Source organism: Scyliorhinus torazame, chromosome 4 (assembly GCF_047496885.1).
Source record: "Scyliorhinus torazame isolate Kashiwa2021f chromosome 4, sScyTor2.1, whole genome shotgun sequence".
Taxonomy (NCBI): Eukaryota; Metazoa; Chordata; class Chondrichthyes; order Carcharhiniformes; family Scyliorhinidae; genus Scyliorhinus; species Scyliorhinus torazame.
In genome coordinates, this window is record NC_092710.1 from 203,840,304 (window position 1) to 203,857,373 (window position 17,070).

The 17,070-nt window shown below is 50.5% G+C and overlaps 1 protein-coding gene across 1 annotated transcript in view; it reads left to right on the plus strand.

The window, feature by feature from the left end:
• Positions 1-7,191: 7,191 nt before the first annotated feature.
• LOC140410702 (adhesion G-protein coupled receptor F1-like) overlaps positions 7,192-17,070 on the plus strand; it is a 540,253-nt gene continuing 530,374 nt past the window's right edge. The window contains exon 1 of the mRNA XM_072499141.1: positions 7,192-7,346. The gene's annotated coding sequence lies outside the window, so the exon portion shown is untranslated. The remainder of the gene's footprint in view (positions 7,347-17,070) is intronic.

Below are 17,070 nucleotides of genomic sequence, written 5' to 3' on the forward strand. Positions count from 1 at the left end.
CTGCGGATGCAGGCTCCCGCACTTCCGGTTCCGAGTCCGGGCATGCACATGACGGAATTCGACTGCGGACCAACACGCACAATCTAGGCCCCCCAAATAGGCCGTGTGCCTCTGCATCGGACCGGCAGGATTGCTGTCCCAGCCGCCCATAAGGCCCCCAAGGTGCTTGATTCTCCTGCCCCCCCCCCCCCTCCTCCCCCCCCCCACCCAGGGCGGCCGTGGACTGAGCCCCAACCGGCCATACCACATTAATTCCACACCGTCGGGGTCTCGGCCGGTCGGGAGCGGAGTATTGCTGGGAGGGACTATGGCAATGGCCCCCCAGCCGCGTGGCGCATTTCGCGGAAGAGCAATTCTCCGGGCGCTGTAAAATCGCCGGAGCGGCGCCAGGCCCGATTCTATAAATTTGGCGCAGGAGCGGAGAATTGAATTCTCCGCCCCTGCGCCAAACGCGATATTGGCGCGGGGCTCCGGAGAACCCAGCCCAAGATCGGGAGAAAATTTCTGCACCCAGAGGAGGTGGGTCTAAGACAATCAGCAAAATAACCAGAAGGAAAACGAGAAGTGCACAAACAACGCACTGTGTTACTGTGGTATTATCAGGTATTGCAGTACCTAAGAGGCTGGTGACCATTGGTTAAACCTAGGAGTTTACCATTGGCTGTTGATACATAGCTCCGCCCTGACAGGCGGAGTATAAGAACCGGTGCCGTCCCAGCAGTCTTCACTTTCTGTACCGAAGCTGCTGGGGAACAAGTTCTAGTCGATTAAAGCCTTCAGTTATGAAATCACTTCGACTTGAGTGTAATTGATCGTGCATCAATTTAATCGACTAGACTTAAGCTGGAATGGTGGATCTCCGAATCAAATCGGAGTGCCTACAACTCAGCCCCCATGCGGAGAACTCGGCTGCAATATTTAAACACTGGCTGGCGTGCTTTAAAGACTACCTCGAGACGGCCGGAGGCATCCCCTCAGAAGGACAGAAAATGCATCTCCTGCGCTCAAGGGTCAGACCTGGGATCTACACCCTTATCGAGGAGGCGGAGGACTATGATGCTGCGATTGAACTGTTAAAAGGACATTATATCTGCCCTGTAATTCAGGTCTACGCACATCACCTGCTTGCAACTAGACGGCAAAGCCCCAGGGAATCCGTGGAGGATTTCTACCGGGCGCTACTGGTGCTGGGCCGAAACTGTGGCTGCCTGCAAGTTTCGGGGAGCGAGCACACGGAACTTTTAATCAGGGATGCCTTCGTAGCAGGTATGAGCTCCTCAGTGATCCGCCAAAGACTCCTAGAAAAGGACACCCTGGGACTTAGAGAGGCACGGGCCCTGGCAGGGTCCATGGACGTAGCCTCCCAAAACGCACAGTCCTATGCGCCCGACCGCGCGGCGCCCCCTGGACTGCGTGGCACCCCGCAGCAGCAGCCCCACAGACCTTCCCCCTGACCCCGCAGGCCTGCGCTGCGAGATGGCCCGCTAACGCCGCCGGACCCCGCTGTTTCTTCTGCGGGCAGGCGAATCATCCCCGCCCACGCTGCCCGGCACGCACCGCGACCTGCAAAGGATGCGGCAAGAAGGGCCACTTTGTTGCGGTCTGCCAGGCCCGCGCGTGGCCGCGGACTCCAGCGACTCCGGACCGCTGCAGCAACCCCCCCTTCAGGCTCGACCGGCCAGCGCTCACCGCCACCCCCCTATCCAAGGGCCACGTGCGACCCTCGGGCGTGGCCATCCTGCCCCCCGGACACCACGCTGGACAGGTGGCGCCACCATTTTGTCCATCCCCGCCGCCATCTTGTCCATCCCCGGCCACCATGTGCGACCCATGGGAGACACCATCTTTGATGGGGCCCCAGGCCCCCAGCACGGCCGACTACATGCTGCCCGACCAGAACTCGCAACTGCTTCATCTGGCCTCGGTGACACTGGACCAAAGTTGACCTCGGACACTCGCAATAGCAACAACGATGGTCTTCATCAACGGCCACGAGACGTCTTGCCTGATTGACTCTGGGAGCACGGAAAGCTTTGTTCACCCCGACACGGTAAGGCGCTGTTCACTTGTTACCCACCCTGTAAACCAAAGGATCTCCCTGGCCTCCGGGTCACACTCGGTGGAGATAAAGGGGTTCTGCCTAGCGAACCTCACTGCCCAAGGCAGGAGATTCAACAATTTCCACCTTTATGTCCTGCCGCACCTCTGCGCGTCTACCCTCATGGGGTTGGACTTCCAATGTAACTTGCAAAGCCTGACCTTTAAATTTGGTGGCCCTATACCCCCCCTTTCTGTCTGCGGCCTCGCGACCCTTAAGGTCGACCCGCCTTCCCTGTTTGCGAACCTCACCCCGGATTGCAAACCCATCGCCACCAGGAGCAGGCGGTACAATGCCCAGGACTGGACCTTCATCAGGTCAGAGGTCCAAAGGCTGCTGAGGGAAGGGGTCATCGAGGCGAGCAACAGTCCCTGGAGAGCTCAAGTAGTGGTGGTAAAGACCGGGGAGAAACATAGGATGGTCATTGACTACAGTCAGACCATCAACAGATTTACGCAGCTGGACGCGTACGCTCGCCCCCATATAGCCGACCTGGTAAACAGGATCGCGCAATACAAGGTCTTCTCCACGGTGGATCTCAAGTCTGCCTACCACCAGCTACCCCTCCGTAATAGTGACCGCAAGTACACTGCCTTTGAAGCAGATGGGCGACTCTATCAATTTTTAAGAGTTCCCTTTGGTGTCACTAATGGGGTCACGGTCTTCCAGCGAGAGATGGACCGAATGGTTGCCCTGTGCGGCTTACGCGCAACGTTCCGTATCTTGATAACGTCACCATCTGCGGCCATGACCAGCAGGACCACGACATCAACCTCCGCAAATTTCTCCAGACCACGAAAATGCTTAACTTAACGTACAATAAGGATAAATGCGTATTTAGCACCGACCGTCTAGCCATTCTAAGCTACGTAGTGCGAAATGGAGTTATAGGCCCCGACCCTGAGCGCATGCGCCCCCTTATGGAGATCCCCCTCCCTCACTGCCCCAAGGCCCTGAAGCGCTGCCTCGGGTTTTTCAGTTATTACGCACAGTGGGTCCCCAACTACGCAGACAAAGCCCGACCCCTAATCCAGTCCACAACCTTCCCCCTGTCGACGGAGGCCCACCAGGCCTTCAGCCGCATCAAAGCAGACATTGCAAAGGCCATGATGCGCGCAATCGACGAGTCCCTCCCCTTCCAGGTCGAGAGTGATGCGTCCGACGTAGCTCTGGCAGCTACCCACAACCAAGCGGGCAGGCCCGTGGCCTTCTTCTCCCGTACCCTCCATGCTTCCGAAATTCGCCATTCCTCGGTCAAAAAAGAGGCACAAGCCATAGTTGAAGCTGTGAGACATTGGAGGCATTATCTGGCCGGCAGGAGATTCACTCTCCTCACGGACCAATGGTCGGTTGCTTTCATGTTCTATAATGCACAGCGGGGCAAGATTAAAAATGACAAGGTCTTGCGGTGGAGGATAGAACTCTCCACCTTCAACTACGAGATCTTGTACCGTCCGGGGAAGCTAAACGAGCCTCCTGATGCCCTATTTGTGCCACTGCACAAGTGGACCGCCTCCGATCCCTCCACGACGACCTCTGCCACCCGGGGGTCACTCGTTTCTTCCACTTCATCAAGACCCGCAACCTGCCCTACTCCATCGAGGAGGTCAGGACAGTCACCAGGGACTGCCAAATCTGCACGGAGTGCAAACCGCACTTCTACCGGCCAGAGAGGGCGCACCTGATAAAGGCTTCCCGTCCCTTTGAACGCCTCAGCATGAACTTCAAAGGCCCCCTCCCTTCCATCGATGGCAACACGTATTTCCTGAATGTGATTGACGAGTGCTCCCGGTTCCCATTCGCCATCCCCTGCCCAGACGTGACTGCAACCACCGTCATCAAGGCCCTCCAGGGTATCTTTACACTTTCCGGGTTCCCCGCGTACATACACAGCGATAGGAGGTCCTCCTTTATGAGCGACGAACTGCGTCAATTCCTGCTCAGCAGGGGCAATGCCTCAAGCAGGACGACCAGTTACAACCCCCGGGGAAATGGACAGGTGGAGAGGGAGAACGTAACGTTCTGGAAGACTGTTCTATTGGCCCTACGGTCCAGGAATCTCCCAGTCACCCGCTGGCAAGACGTCATCCCAGTGGCCCTCCACGCCATCTGGTCGCTGCTCTGTACAACTACCAATCAGACACCTCATGAACGTCTCCTTCTTTTCCCCAGGAAGTCCTCCTCCGGGACCTCGCTCCCAACCTGGCTAGCGACACTCGGACCCATCCTGCTTCGGAAGCACGTGCGGGCACACAAGTCGGACCCGTTGGTCGAGAGGGTCCACCTGCTGCACGCTAACCCCCAGTACGCCTACGTGGCGTCCCTGACGGCCGGCAAGATACAGTCTCCCTACGGACCTTGCGTCCGCCGGATCCCCGCGCGCGCCCGAACCATTACCCCGACCCCCACCCCCCCCCCCCCACAGCACCTCACTGGAGGGTCAGTACTCCCACCGCTCCTGCCTAGGCCCGCCCACCCACAGACGCCCCCTACAGGTCCCCCGTGTCAACCGTTTGCCCCAACAGCGACACCTAGGGGTGACAAAGCTGCCAGGGAGGCCGAAACCACGCTCCCGGAGTCGCAACCACCTGGACCTCCACCAGAATCACCACCGAAGCCCAGACGATCCAGAAGGACGACCAGGCCACCCGATCGACTGATTGCTTCGCTGTGACTTTAACCGTGAACGAACACTTTGTAAATATTCTCGACAGCCCTGTAAGGAGGTATCATGGTACCTCCATATCTGATCATACCATGTTAAAGGCGACTGTTACCACTGGCCACCACCCCCACCGGACTCTTTTTTAACAGGGGGTGAATGTGGTGTTATCAGGTATTGCGATACCTAAGAGGCTGATGACCATTGGTTAAACCTAGGAGTTTACCATTGGCTGTTGATACGTAGCTCTGCCCTGACAGGCAGAGTATAAGAACCGGTGCCGTCCCAGCAGCCTTCACTTTCTGTACCGAAGCTGCTGGGTAACAAGTTCTAGTCGATTAAAGCCTTCAGTTATGAAATCACTACGTCTTGAGTGTAATTGATCGTGCATCAGTTACAATCTGGGTTCTTGGGCTTTGTTTCTTTTTGATTAGTTTACGTATAGTATAGCATTGGAAATCTTCAGATTGTCTCACACTAAGCTCATCATATTTTCAGAAAGCAATGGCCGGGATTCTCCGCCGCGATTTTTGGTGGATGGGATAGCCGGTGCGGACGGAGAATCCAACAGGAATTCCCAAACGGCTTTTGTATTGGTGGGGTTCCCCATTCATATTGTCCCCGCCCCCTGCCAATGGTATATTGCGGTTCCTGTCAAGAAGTTTCAGGAACTTCATTATTATATATTTAAATGTCATTAGCGGCTTCCCCACTGTATTATTCCCCATGTTAAGTATTCCACACCGCCTACCACACCGATGTGACAGGGTTGACACCATGCTGAACCAACGGGACCTGGCTAACCGTAATATACACTACAATTATGAATTACCTGGTTACTCTCGAATGGGGATTCTACAAAATTATGACCTTACTGACTAATACCATTACTTACACGATGCCAAGATTTTACAATCTATTTCCACTGCTCAACTCTTAACTTGCTGAATAGCATTTGAGTTAATTATCAAATCTCCGCCACCCATTAAAATCAATGACAATCACAATTTTCCTGAACTGATGGTTGGTTGCTCATAGTTGCCACTTGTAAACAGAAAAATTATGGAACTGGTGATCTGGTGATTTCCAAGATTAATATGGAAAGCAAAGGCTTTTTGGTTAGCTTCAATTGGCTACACAGTCATCAGAAAATATTTCTACATGTACATTACCTCAAGTACTGTCTCAAATGTTAGAATTGTCATTTTATTATGGTCATAATGCTCCTCGAAGGTATTCTCAAAATTGATCACAAAATGAATTCAAAATCTGATATCCAAATAAATTTCCCTGAATTAATTGATTTGGATTGAATCTGAACCATGCATTTGTAAGGTAACAATGTGAACGAAAACAGTTGAAGCAGTTGGTGAGTGGCTTCCTCTTGACCCTCAGAACGCAATCAGCTCCCTGATGGCTTGGGTGGAACTGAATAGGTTTTGAGAGGTAGAACATTAATAATGTACTAGGGATCAAGGATTGTGGGGTTGAGACCACAATCAGATAAACTACAATCTTATTGAATGGTGGAGCAGACCCAAGGGGCCAAATGACTTTCTCCTGCTAATTTTAGAGTTTGTATGTATCAAGACTGTTTGGAAACCAGATCCAGGTTGCACCACTCCCTGCCACTGCTGAACATTGAGTGTATGAACACGGCCCCTCTTGTAAAACAATGCTGGTTCCTGATGGAAACCATGCAGGACAATATGGATGCAGTCTGTAGTGCCCTGTATCTCCCTGAATCAAGCCATTTTCGGCAAATGCTCTTTCCCCGCTCTTGTCAACTTCCCTAAGAAACAATGAACTCGCAAACAGTGTATCAGTGATTTGTTGGGTGAATGTGATCACCGCAGGTTCTGTTCACGCCACCAGAAGTTTGGAAGGAGCCACTGCTATAAACATTTATAATCAAGGTGACTGCCAGTCATAATCTAGTGTTGGGCTCCAATCGCATTCCAACAGGTGTCATATGTAAGTGATGGTATTCCTGTGCAAATGCAGCAAGGTTCAGGTATGATGTTCTGTTTCTGAACACTCACGTGCGGCAAGGATTTAATTGCCTTTCTCCTCACATCCACTTCAGGCGTTTGCTGCCCTCCTTCTGCTGCACCTCCTCCGGATTCGGGGGCCTCCGGTGTGAATCCAGCAGCATAATCATGTTCATCAATGGAAAACAAAAATAACTCTTTTATGTTTAACTGCCTCACTATAAAACGTATTTCTGCTGTATTTGTCAAACAGGGACATCTATGAAAAGACGGGAACGTGACGACCTCCGTTCACACTCATAAGCCTCAGTCGTGAATCGGTGGTTCGGTTTGGCACACCGCTAATGTCTGCACCTGTGCACCTGCCCCTCACCCACACCCGCCTTCGCGCGCGGCGTCTACTTCAAGGAACTGACTGATTTTTGCAGCAGTTTGTCCTGTGCCTGGTGGGCGGGTACCTGAAGTCGGCGACACGACCAGACAAGGAAGTATTTTTACCCTATTTAGCCCAACTCGAATCCTTCCAGCGATCTTCACACCGAGCAAAAGCTGATGGTCAGTGATTTACCAGAATCAGCTGCTTCTCGAAGAAAAGGTAAGAAAGAGTTCGCGCTTCAAAAGTGAGAAATGTTGAAACATTTTTTTCATGAAAACATAAATTATTGCTCACATATTTTCATATTGACATTGAGGTACGTGGAAGATTACCTTTGTATGTAATGTTTAACTTTGTGGTCTGTAGTTTACCATTACTGTAGCAACAAGGTAATGCTTCCTCCTGCGAAATATTCAGGCTCTTTTTATATCAGAAAATAATAGAAAATTTTGAAGGAATCATATCTTCTTCAAAGTTCTTTAACTATTATGGCTGCAGACTTAAGTTCTGCTGTGACTTTCCCATCGCTATAAAGCGAGTTCAGGTGAGCGTGAATCAAAAAATAGCAGCTGAACTTTGGACTGGTGCTGATGTGAATCTTGAATGCGACCGTTTGGTGCACAACCGCAGTTTGGCATTGATTTTAAAAATGAAACGGCAATTTAGAATGTCCAATCCACATCTTTGGGTTGTGGGGGTGAGACCCACGCAGGGCCGGGGAGAATGTGCAATCTCTACACGGACAATAACCATTGGCCGGAATCGAACCTGGGTCCCAGTCTGATATTAATGGTTGTCTTATAACTACTGTAGTAGTTCGTTAATTTATTGGGTACTCTTAAAAATATTCTAGAGTCTCTTCAATGTTATAAAGAAGTGGACACCATAATAATCTTTATTAGTGTCATAAGGTAGGCTTACATTAACACTGCAATGAAGTTACTGTGAAAATCTCCTAGACCCCACACTACAGCAACTGTTCAGTACACGGAGGGAGAATTCAGCATGTTCAATTCACTGAACAAGTATGCCTTTGGGGACATGTGGGAGGAAACCGGAGCACCCGCGGGAAACTCACACAGACACGGGGAGAACGTGCAGACTCCGCACAGACAGTGACCCATGCTGGGAATTGAACCCGGGTTCCTGGCGCTGTGTAGCAATCATGCTACCACTCCCTTGCTCGAACCATAACATTGTGGGCAGAAATAGCTTTTTAGAGAAAAGTTTACATTTTTAGATTGAGACATTGGAGGAAAATATCAAAAGATAGAATTCTCAGAAAGACCCACTACATGGTGAACCACACAGATCTGACCCCTTCCAAATCCAAACCTAAGGTCAAGCAAGGCTGTGTGATAGTTCCTAAATTATTTACATCCACCCAATAGCAGTATTTATTCACCTCCTCAAAGATCACTTTGCCTTCCAATGTCGGCATCAATTTTTAAAAATTAATTTAGAGTATTCAATTCTTTTTTTCCAATTAAGGGGCAATTTAGCGTGTGCAATTCACCTATTCTGCACATCTTTGTGTTGTGGGGGTGAGACCTTCGCGGACAGGGGGGGGGGGGGGATATGCAAACTCCACACGGACAGTGACCCGGGGCCGGGATCGAGCCCGGGTCCTCGGCGCCATGAGGCATCAGTGCTAACCACTGCACCACCGTACTGCCCCTATGTCAGCATGAAATACCGTCTAGGTGGAAAAATCTTGAAACTCAGTTGCTTCCATGCCAAAGTTATACTGACCATCATAAACATGCATCATCTGCAGTTTGACTGAAAGTTGCTCTCGATCTCAATTCTGCATCCAAAAACTCAGCCTGCCCTTGACTGTTGGCAAAACAAAACTCCTCTTCTCAACTCAGAGCGGTCAGTTAAATTTTCCACCTCCCATAAATGATGAGGCGAGACTCGAGAATATGTTGAGCACTTCCCATATCATGGAAAGCACTTCTCTCAAAAGACCACCAATGACGAAGAAATCCAACATTGGCTCTTCAACTGCTTCATCAATGATCTTCCCTGTTCAGCACTATTTGTGATGCCTCAAACACTGAAGCGTCCATGTTCAAATACAGCAACACTTGTACAAAAGCCAAGTTTGGGTTGCTAACTGCAAGTAACACTTGCACCCCACAGGTATTAGGCAATGGCCATTTCTAGCAAGAGTGAATCTAATCATCTCCCCATCATATTAAATGGCATTATCATCGCTGAACACACCACTAGCAATATCCTGGGGCTTTGCAAGGGGGTTAGCATTGTCCAGAAATTGTACTGGACTAATCATATAAATATTGTCGCTACAAGAGCAGGTCTGTGGCTCCAAATTTTGAGGTAAGCACCTCACCTCCTGACTCCACAGAACTTGTCTACCACCTACAAGGCACAAGTATTCAAGGGTGTGATGGAATACTCTGCACTTGCCCGTATGAGTGCAACTCCAAGAAGACGCGAGCTTGACACCATCCAGGACTAAGGTTGGCACCAGCTTAAGCATTCACTCCACCAATACATATTGGCAGTAGTGCGCACCAGCTACAAGATGCACTGCAGCAATTCACTAAAGGCTCCTTCATCAGTACCTACCAAACCTGCAACCTCTACCACCAAGAAGGGTAAAGTTAGCAGGTGCAAGGGAACACTGAAGGTTACCCTCCTAGCCACAGGCCATCCTGACGTGCAACTGCATCACCGTTGCTTCACTGTTTCTGGGTAAAAACACTGGAACTCCCTCCCTAACAGCACTGTTGGTGGACCTACACCACATGGACTGCAGCAGTTCAAGCCAGCTCAACACCACCTTCTGAGGTGCAATTAAGGATTGGAAATAAATACTGGCATAGCTAGGGATGTCCACATCCTGTGAACAAATAAAATAAAAAAGATCAGCTGTGCTAGCTTAGCCTGCTACAAATTATGGCAGTGAGTGTTTGACAACAGGGAATCAACAAAAGCTCTAGTATACAGAGCAATTGCCGTTACCACCATGAGTCTCGACTGTGCATCAGCAACACACAAATGTACTAGAGAGATTCCATCAGCACTCCCTTCGCTATCTCCTCCTGATTCAATTGGACGCCCATCAAATAAATGTCTGCATCCTTCTTGAGGTCAACTCCACAATCATTCAGGCAAAACTGCAAATTGTGCTTTTGATTGATTGGACACTATATCTGGATAGCCGAAAATCATCTCCCTGCTAGGTCCCCTCTAAACAATACCAACGTTCCAGGGGACGACAAAGGAAATTCTTCAAAGACATTCAAACTCGCCATGAAATGCGGCAGCAGTGACCTTAATGACTGGGAGGATTGCTACCAATCATTCAAAATGGTAACAGGCTGTCCAAAAGCTGTGTCACTCTTTGAATCCCAATGTCTTCATGATGAGGCCGGGAGGTGGCAGAGAAGGAAAGAAAAGGAAGCTAATCCTCCACTCTTGATTCCACTTCCTTGTGGAATATGAAAATATTTTTTGAAAGAAAAAGAAGCACTGGATTCCTGTTGTCTGTCTGCAGTGTTTTGTAAAAATTCAATTAAGTTAATCAAGCGTTCAGGACAATTTTGAACTTCATGTAAAAAGGCAAATGTTTGTTCACATTTTTCATTCTTAGATTTACTGAATGTTTGAAACTTAATTTGAAAACACCCACTCATGATGATGTGCATATCTGAAGCATTGGATTTGCATTTCAATTTGTGTTTTAGGTGTAAAGCTATACTTCAGATTGGTGGGCATTTTTCCTTTGAAATGAAAATCTGGATTTTGCTGCCAGAATACTGATCTTTGGTATCTGAATGCTGATTTATGTTGGGAAAGGTTAGCAGCTCTGGATTGAGGAGCACCAGAGCTCAGCTCACCGCGGGTTATCATCATCCTCCTGCCTTGTATATTGACCCGGTGACATTACCACAGTGCAATACAGGCTCATCACTCTGGACTCTGCTGGAAGGGTGGAACAGGGCGATTTCGTAGGGGAGGGGGAGGCTACGGGTGGATGGCTGGGGGGAGGGGTTGGGGGGAGGAGACAGTGGCGAGTGTGAGGCGGAACGGGTGGGGGTGAGATTGGGAGAGGGGGAAGAGATGGCACACGAAACCCCATCCTATGAGATGAGGGTCTCCCTAGTCCTCCGGCATGCAGGATGCTCGCTGCCACCCTCTGGCTAGTTCTACAGGTTCATCCGTGCTTGCCCTCCAGCCCCTCCTAGTCAGGCTCCCCCTTGTCCTCCACATCGACGAGGCCGCATTTCCTTCTCCTTCACCTCCAGCACGTTGCCCTGCTGCTGTGGCAGGTTGTGGAGGGCACAGCAGACTACCACAAAATGGACAATCCTCCGGCAGGTATACTGCCAAAGCGGTCAAGGCATCGGACCCACATTTTGAGGAGTCCAAAGCACTGTTCAATGACAGCCCCAGTGACTACATGGGCTTCATTATATCGGGTTATGCATTGGTCTCTGGCCTCCATAATGGCGACATTAGCCACGACCTCAGCGGGTACTCCTCATCTCCCAAGATGGCGGTCGTGCACAAGTTGGACATTCAGGGAGTGGAACACCTTCCTGTTGATGAAGGGCTCTCCCGGACCACCCGATGCTTGCAAGATGGCATGCGTACCATCTATTACCCCCTGGACCTGGAGCATCCCGCCGATGGTGGGTAACCCTGCAGCACGGGCATCTTGTTGGGCTTGGTCCAGGTCAAAGTTTATATAGTTGGCTGTCCAGGCACCAGGGCATCTGTGACTTAACGGATGAACTTGTGGGCTGATGGCTGAGATATGCCACACAAGCTCTGGCTTGAGCCCTGGAATTATCCTGAAGCAAAGATGTTCAGTGGTGCGTTGACATTTACAGCCACCGTGAGTGGGTGTCTCCTCCCCGTGATGTCAAGTCCACAGGACATGGTATCCATGCCGCACTGTCTCCTTGTTGAGGCGGAGCCTCCTGTGGCACATGCTGTCCAACATCTGTTTGAAAGACCAGCGGTGCCTGTACACCGTGGGCTATCGCCAGCCTCGCCTCTGCATCATTCCCTGGCCTGGTGGGCGTTTGGGTCCTCAGGATTTTGTGCAGGCCCTTTGCCATGGGCTGGTGCACCGAGCCTCTGTCAATGCTACTGCCGCTGCCTTCTCTGGCCCCTGCCTGCACTGCCAACACCACCAGCATGGCAGCTTCTGTGGGGTCCATAATGTCACCCATAATGTGATATCTGTAAGTAATTGGAGAGGTTGAGAGACCGACAATCGTTATGGCTTCCACCCGGGGACACTTGGGACCCCCATGCCGTCCCACCCTCACATCCCCTGCCATCCCTCAGGGTGCCATCCAATCCACCCTGCTTATGCACCCCTGGCCGCAGCATGGGCCCCTGGGGACCAGACTCCAAACAGCCGCTGGTAACGTTACCTGGAACAGGTTCTGGTTCCTTCCCAGGTCCACATACACACCCACAACCTCTGGTCCCGGGGATGTCCCTGGTGCTGCAGCCGGACTCCTGGGTGTTTGAATGTTGGCTGCTGCATCTGTGATGTAGATATTTCAGGAGTTCAGGCATAGTGTCCAGGCCTCAAGTCTGATGCTCGGCAGTAACACCCACCTATGACATGGCACGCCTACCCATGGGAATCATAGTCATAGAATCATAGAGGTTTACAGAATGGAATTGGACCTTGGTCGGCCCAACTAGTTCATGGTAACGTTTGTTTGAGAGACTAACAATGCCTGTACACCTTGGCCCATCGCCGGCCTGCCCTCTGCGTCCCTCCCTAGCCTTATGGGCGGCCGGGTCCTCAGGATGTGGTGCAGGCCCCTGCCATGGGCTGCCGCACCGAGTCTCTGTTAACGCTGCTGCCAATGCCTTCTCTGGCCCCTGCCTGCTCTGCTACAATAATGCCCATACAGCAACCAGGAGCATGATGGAGCGGTGCTTCAGCCTCCTGAAGATGCGATTCAGGTGCCTGGACCACTCTGGAGGGCTCACCAGAATGATGCTGAGAGGGTCATCACCTGCATAATGGTGACTTGCTGCGTCCTCGACAACATCATGCAATAGAGGTGCGATGTGCAGGAGGAAGAGGTGGGGCACCAGGCCTCATCTGATGAGAAGGATGCAGGGGAGGGGGAGGATGGGCAGGACATGGGCCCAGGCAGGCACGGGAGGCCGCTCGACTTGTGCGCCAGGGCCAATGCGCACGGGATGCTCGGACCGGCTTCAGGTTCACCAACTGGGGGGGGGGGCACGATCTGTCCAGGGGTACGGACACCGCATCCCACCCCTACACCCCCTCACCCCCCTCCCTTGCCTGCAACTCCCTCCATGATACATACCTGCTGTACCATGGGGTGTAGGTCTTGGGTTGGCAGTAACAGCGAATTTGACCCATGGGATGGAGACTGATGACAACCCGCTCTGTGATGAGTTCTGGTGCTCCACATTGTCTGACAATGTCTGACTCCCGCCCACGGTAGCACTTTCCACTGTACACTTGGGATACCCTTGCATGCGAGCACACAATCCCATTGATTCCCTGGGGTGACTGTGGTGGGGTCGGGCACCTGGGAGTGGGGGGGGGGGGGGGTTCGGGCACCTTGGGGGGTAGGGGGGGGGAGCTATGCAGGGCGAGCTGTGGGGTGGGGAGTCTAGGCCACCCACAAAGTCCACCCATTTCCCACCCCCCTCCTCTGGCCAGCCTAGCCCAGCCCAGCCCATCCCCCATACCCGTCTGGCAGAGCATTGAGACAGATTGTATAAGTGGTAACAGGTGTTTAATGTATACAAATATTTACAGATATGTGCCCTAGCCCCATAACGAAGCTGTGCCCTGCACGCGTGTCAACTTAAGTGCTGTCTAACTTTCTGACCTTACGGGACCTAACAGTATGTCTAGGTAGTTCCCCAGATGGTACAGCAGGAGGGGAGGTGGCCTGCTGTGATTCCTGCCCTGTGACCTGGGTCCCCATTGGCGGGTGTATTCTGGGGCGACCTGGCCTAGATGAACCCGGCTGCTGCTCGGGTGTCCTAGGTGGCGTGGTGCTGCCCTGTTTTTCCCGGTGCCCACCAGATGAACCAGGGACAGGAGGGGAGGGTGTTCAAGGTGCTGCGACGTTCCAGCACCTCCCCTGCAGGAATCACCGTCACAGGCCCCATCATCCCCTCCTCTCTTGGGGTGACCGATGGCTGCTGGGCTACTTTATGGGATGGGGGTGCAGGCAGAACTATCCCTCGAGGCTCCCTCGCCACCTGACACTGCCAGTTCTGGAAGCCCTCTGCCATCTCAACAAGGGTCCACATGCTCGCAGCCATGGAGCACAGGGAGTGGACCATCTCCACCTGGGATTACGCCACATCCCCCATCGACTGTACTGTCATGTGAGAGTACCCTTTAAGAAATGAGTGTTTAAGAAATGTACCTTTAAGAAATGGAGCTGCTCATGTTACTGGAATGATGTCAGAGTGTGGGTGGAGCTGAGCTCCACTTCTGTTTTTTTAGCTTCAGTTTGAGAAAAGCTTGGGTGTGTCTGTGAGCTGCACTGCTGCTAATCTATGCCATCCAAAGACTATCTATGGATCATTTGGAGAACTCAGAATTGTAAAAAGGTCTCAGTATTGAATATAAATTTAATGTGCATCTGTTTGAAGGTTTGAAGTCTTTTGGATGGTAAAAAGGACAGCATAAAGGTTATTTAGTGTTGTATTCTATGGGGGGTGTATTTGATTTACTGGTTGCTAAGCTGTTCATTGTTTGTTTAGAAAGGTTAACTTGAGGTCATAGAATAAACATTGTTTTGTTTTAAACACCGCTGGTCCATTTTCTGCTGTACCATACCTGTAGAGTAAGCCGTGTGCTCCTCATACCACAATCTATTCAAAGTTGTGGGTCAGGTGAACTCCATGATACACTTTGGGATTCTCTAAACTCTGGCCCATAACAATTGGGGGGTCGTCCAGGATCAAAGTCTATCTATTGGATTGGCTTAGTGAATTTAAAGACAGTGAGGGGTGAGCATATTGTGGTTGCTTTTCAGGTGTGGTATTTTAGTTTAAGTGGGGAGTATATTGTGGACAATGGCTCTTTCAGAGGCTCAGAGGTTTTTGGGGGTGGAGACGGTCACACGCAGTGCCTTACGGACAGAGACTAAAAGCAGACTGTTAGATTTGGCAAAAACATTGCAGTTATCATTACCTGACAAAATGCAAAAAGATGAAGTAATTATGGCGGTGGCTAAGCATTTAAAGTTGCCTGAGATACAGTTTGACTCATTGGAAATGGCAAAAATTCAGTTGCAAATTAAACAAATGGAACATGTGAAAGAATTAAAGCAGTTTGAATACGAAAGAGAGAGAGAGGAAAAGGAAAAGGAGAGAGAAGAAAGGAGAAAAGAAAGAATAGCCCTAGCAGAACAAAAAGAAAGAGAAAGGGAGATACAGATCAGGGAAAAAGATAAAGAGTTTGAATTTCAGAAAATGGCCATGAAACATAACAGTCAGTTAAAATTGGCAGACGTAAAGAGAAACGTACAGTTGGATGATAGTGATGAGGATAGTGAGAAAGAGCGTCAAAGTTGAAGGCTTGGTGGGGATCTATTTAAATATGTCCAAGCATTGCCAAGGTTTGATGAGAAGGAAGTGGAAGCTTTTTTCATTTCATTTGAGAAGGTAGCTAAACAAATGAAATGGCCACAGGACATGTGGGTATTATTGATTCAAACAAAGCTGGTAGGTAGAGCTAGTGAAGTGTTTGCGTCACTACCGGAGGAGGTATCTGGGATGTATGAGGAGGTGAAAAAAATCCATCTTAGGTGCATATGAACTAGTGCCTGAAGCCTCCAGACAAAGGTTTAGAAATTTAAAGAAAGAATTTGGTCAAACATACATGGAGTTTGAAAGGCTCAAACAGAGTAATTTTGATAGGTGGATGAGGGCTTTGAAAATAAACCAAACGTATGAAGCTCTCAGAGAAATTATACTTCTGGTGGAGTTTAAAAATTCAATTCCTGATGTAGTGAGAACTCATGTGGAAGAGCAGCGGGTTAAAACTGCGAGATTAGCAGCAGAAATGGTAGATGATTATGAATTAGTTCATAAATCAAAGCTTGGTTTTCAACATCAGTTTCAGCCTGTGAGGGATAGAAACTGGGGACATGAGAAATTCTCAAGTGGTAAAGGTAAAGATGATCTGATGGGAGATAATAAGGTGAGTGTAGCTCACACACACCCAAGCTTTTCTGAAACTGAAACTAAAAACCAGAAGTGGAGCTCAGCTCCACCCACACTCTGACATCACTCCAGTAACATGAGCAGCTCCATTTCTTAAAGGTACATTTTTTAGACACTCATTTCTTAAAGGGTACTCTCACATGACAGTACCACCACCTTCTGGGCCTGTGTCACATCAGCCAGTGACTGCGCCACCTCCCTCTCCTGCGCCATGTCGGCCAGTGCCTGGGGAATGCTACCGATTCTCAGCCATGGCCTACTGTGACTCGACCATGCACGGGAGCGCCGCTGCGATGTCCAGGTGGTTCTGGCACATGTTTGCCTGTGAGTCGGCATCCATGCCTTAGATCACGGCTAGCGCCTGCACAGAATACGTCAGGCCTTGGACATGTTGATCCATAGCCGAAACTGATGCCTCCCCAATGCCTCCACCACGGACGCCACCCGTGCGGTGTTGGCACGCATCGTCGCTACCACCTCCTGCTGCTGCACGCAGCTGGACTCCTCCAAGTGCACCTGCAATACCAGATGCTTGCCAACAACCACTCATGTAGTCCATGATTGATGGGACTGTCCGTTCCAGAAGCTCAAAACCATTCTGGACAGCAGCTAGTCCCTGGGGTCAGCCCACCCACCCACCGTCCACCCCCTCGGTTGTTCCTACCGCCATCTGCTGTAACAGGTCAGATATGTTGTGAGCACCAGATAGTGTCCC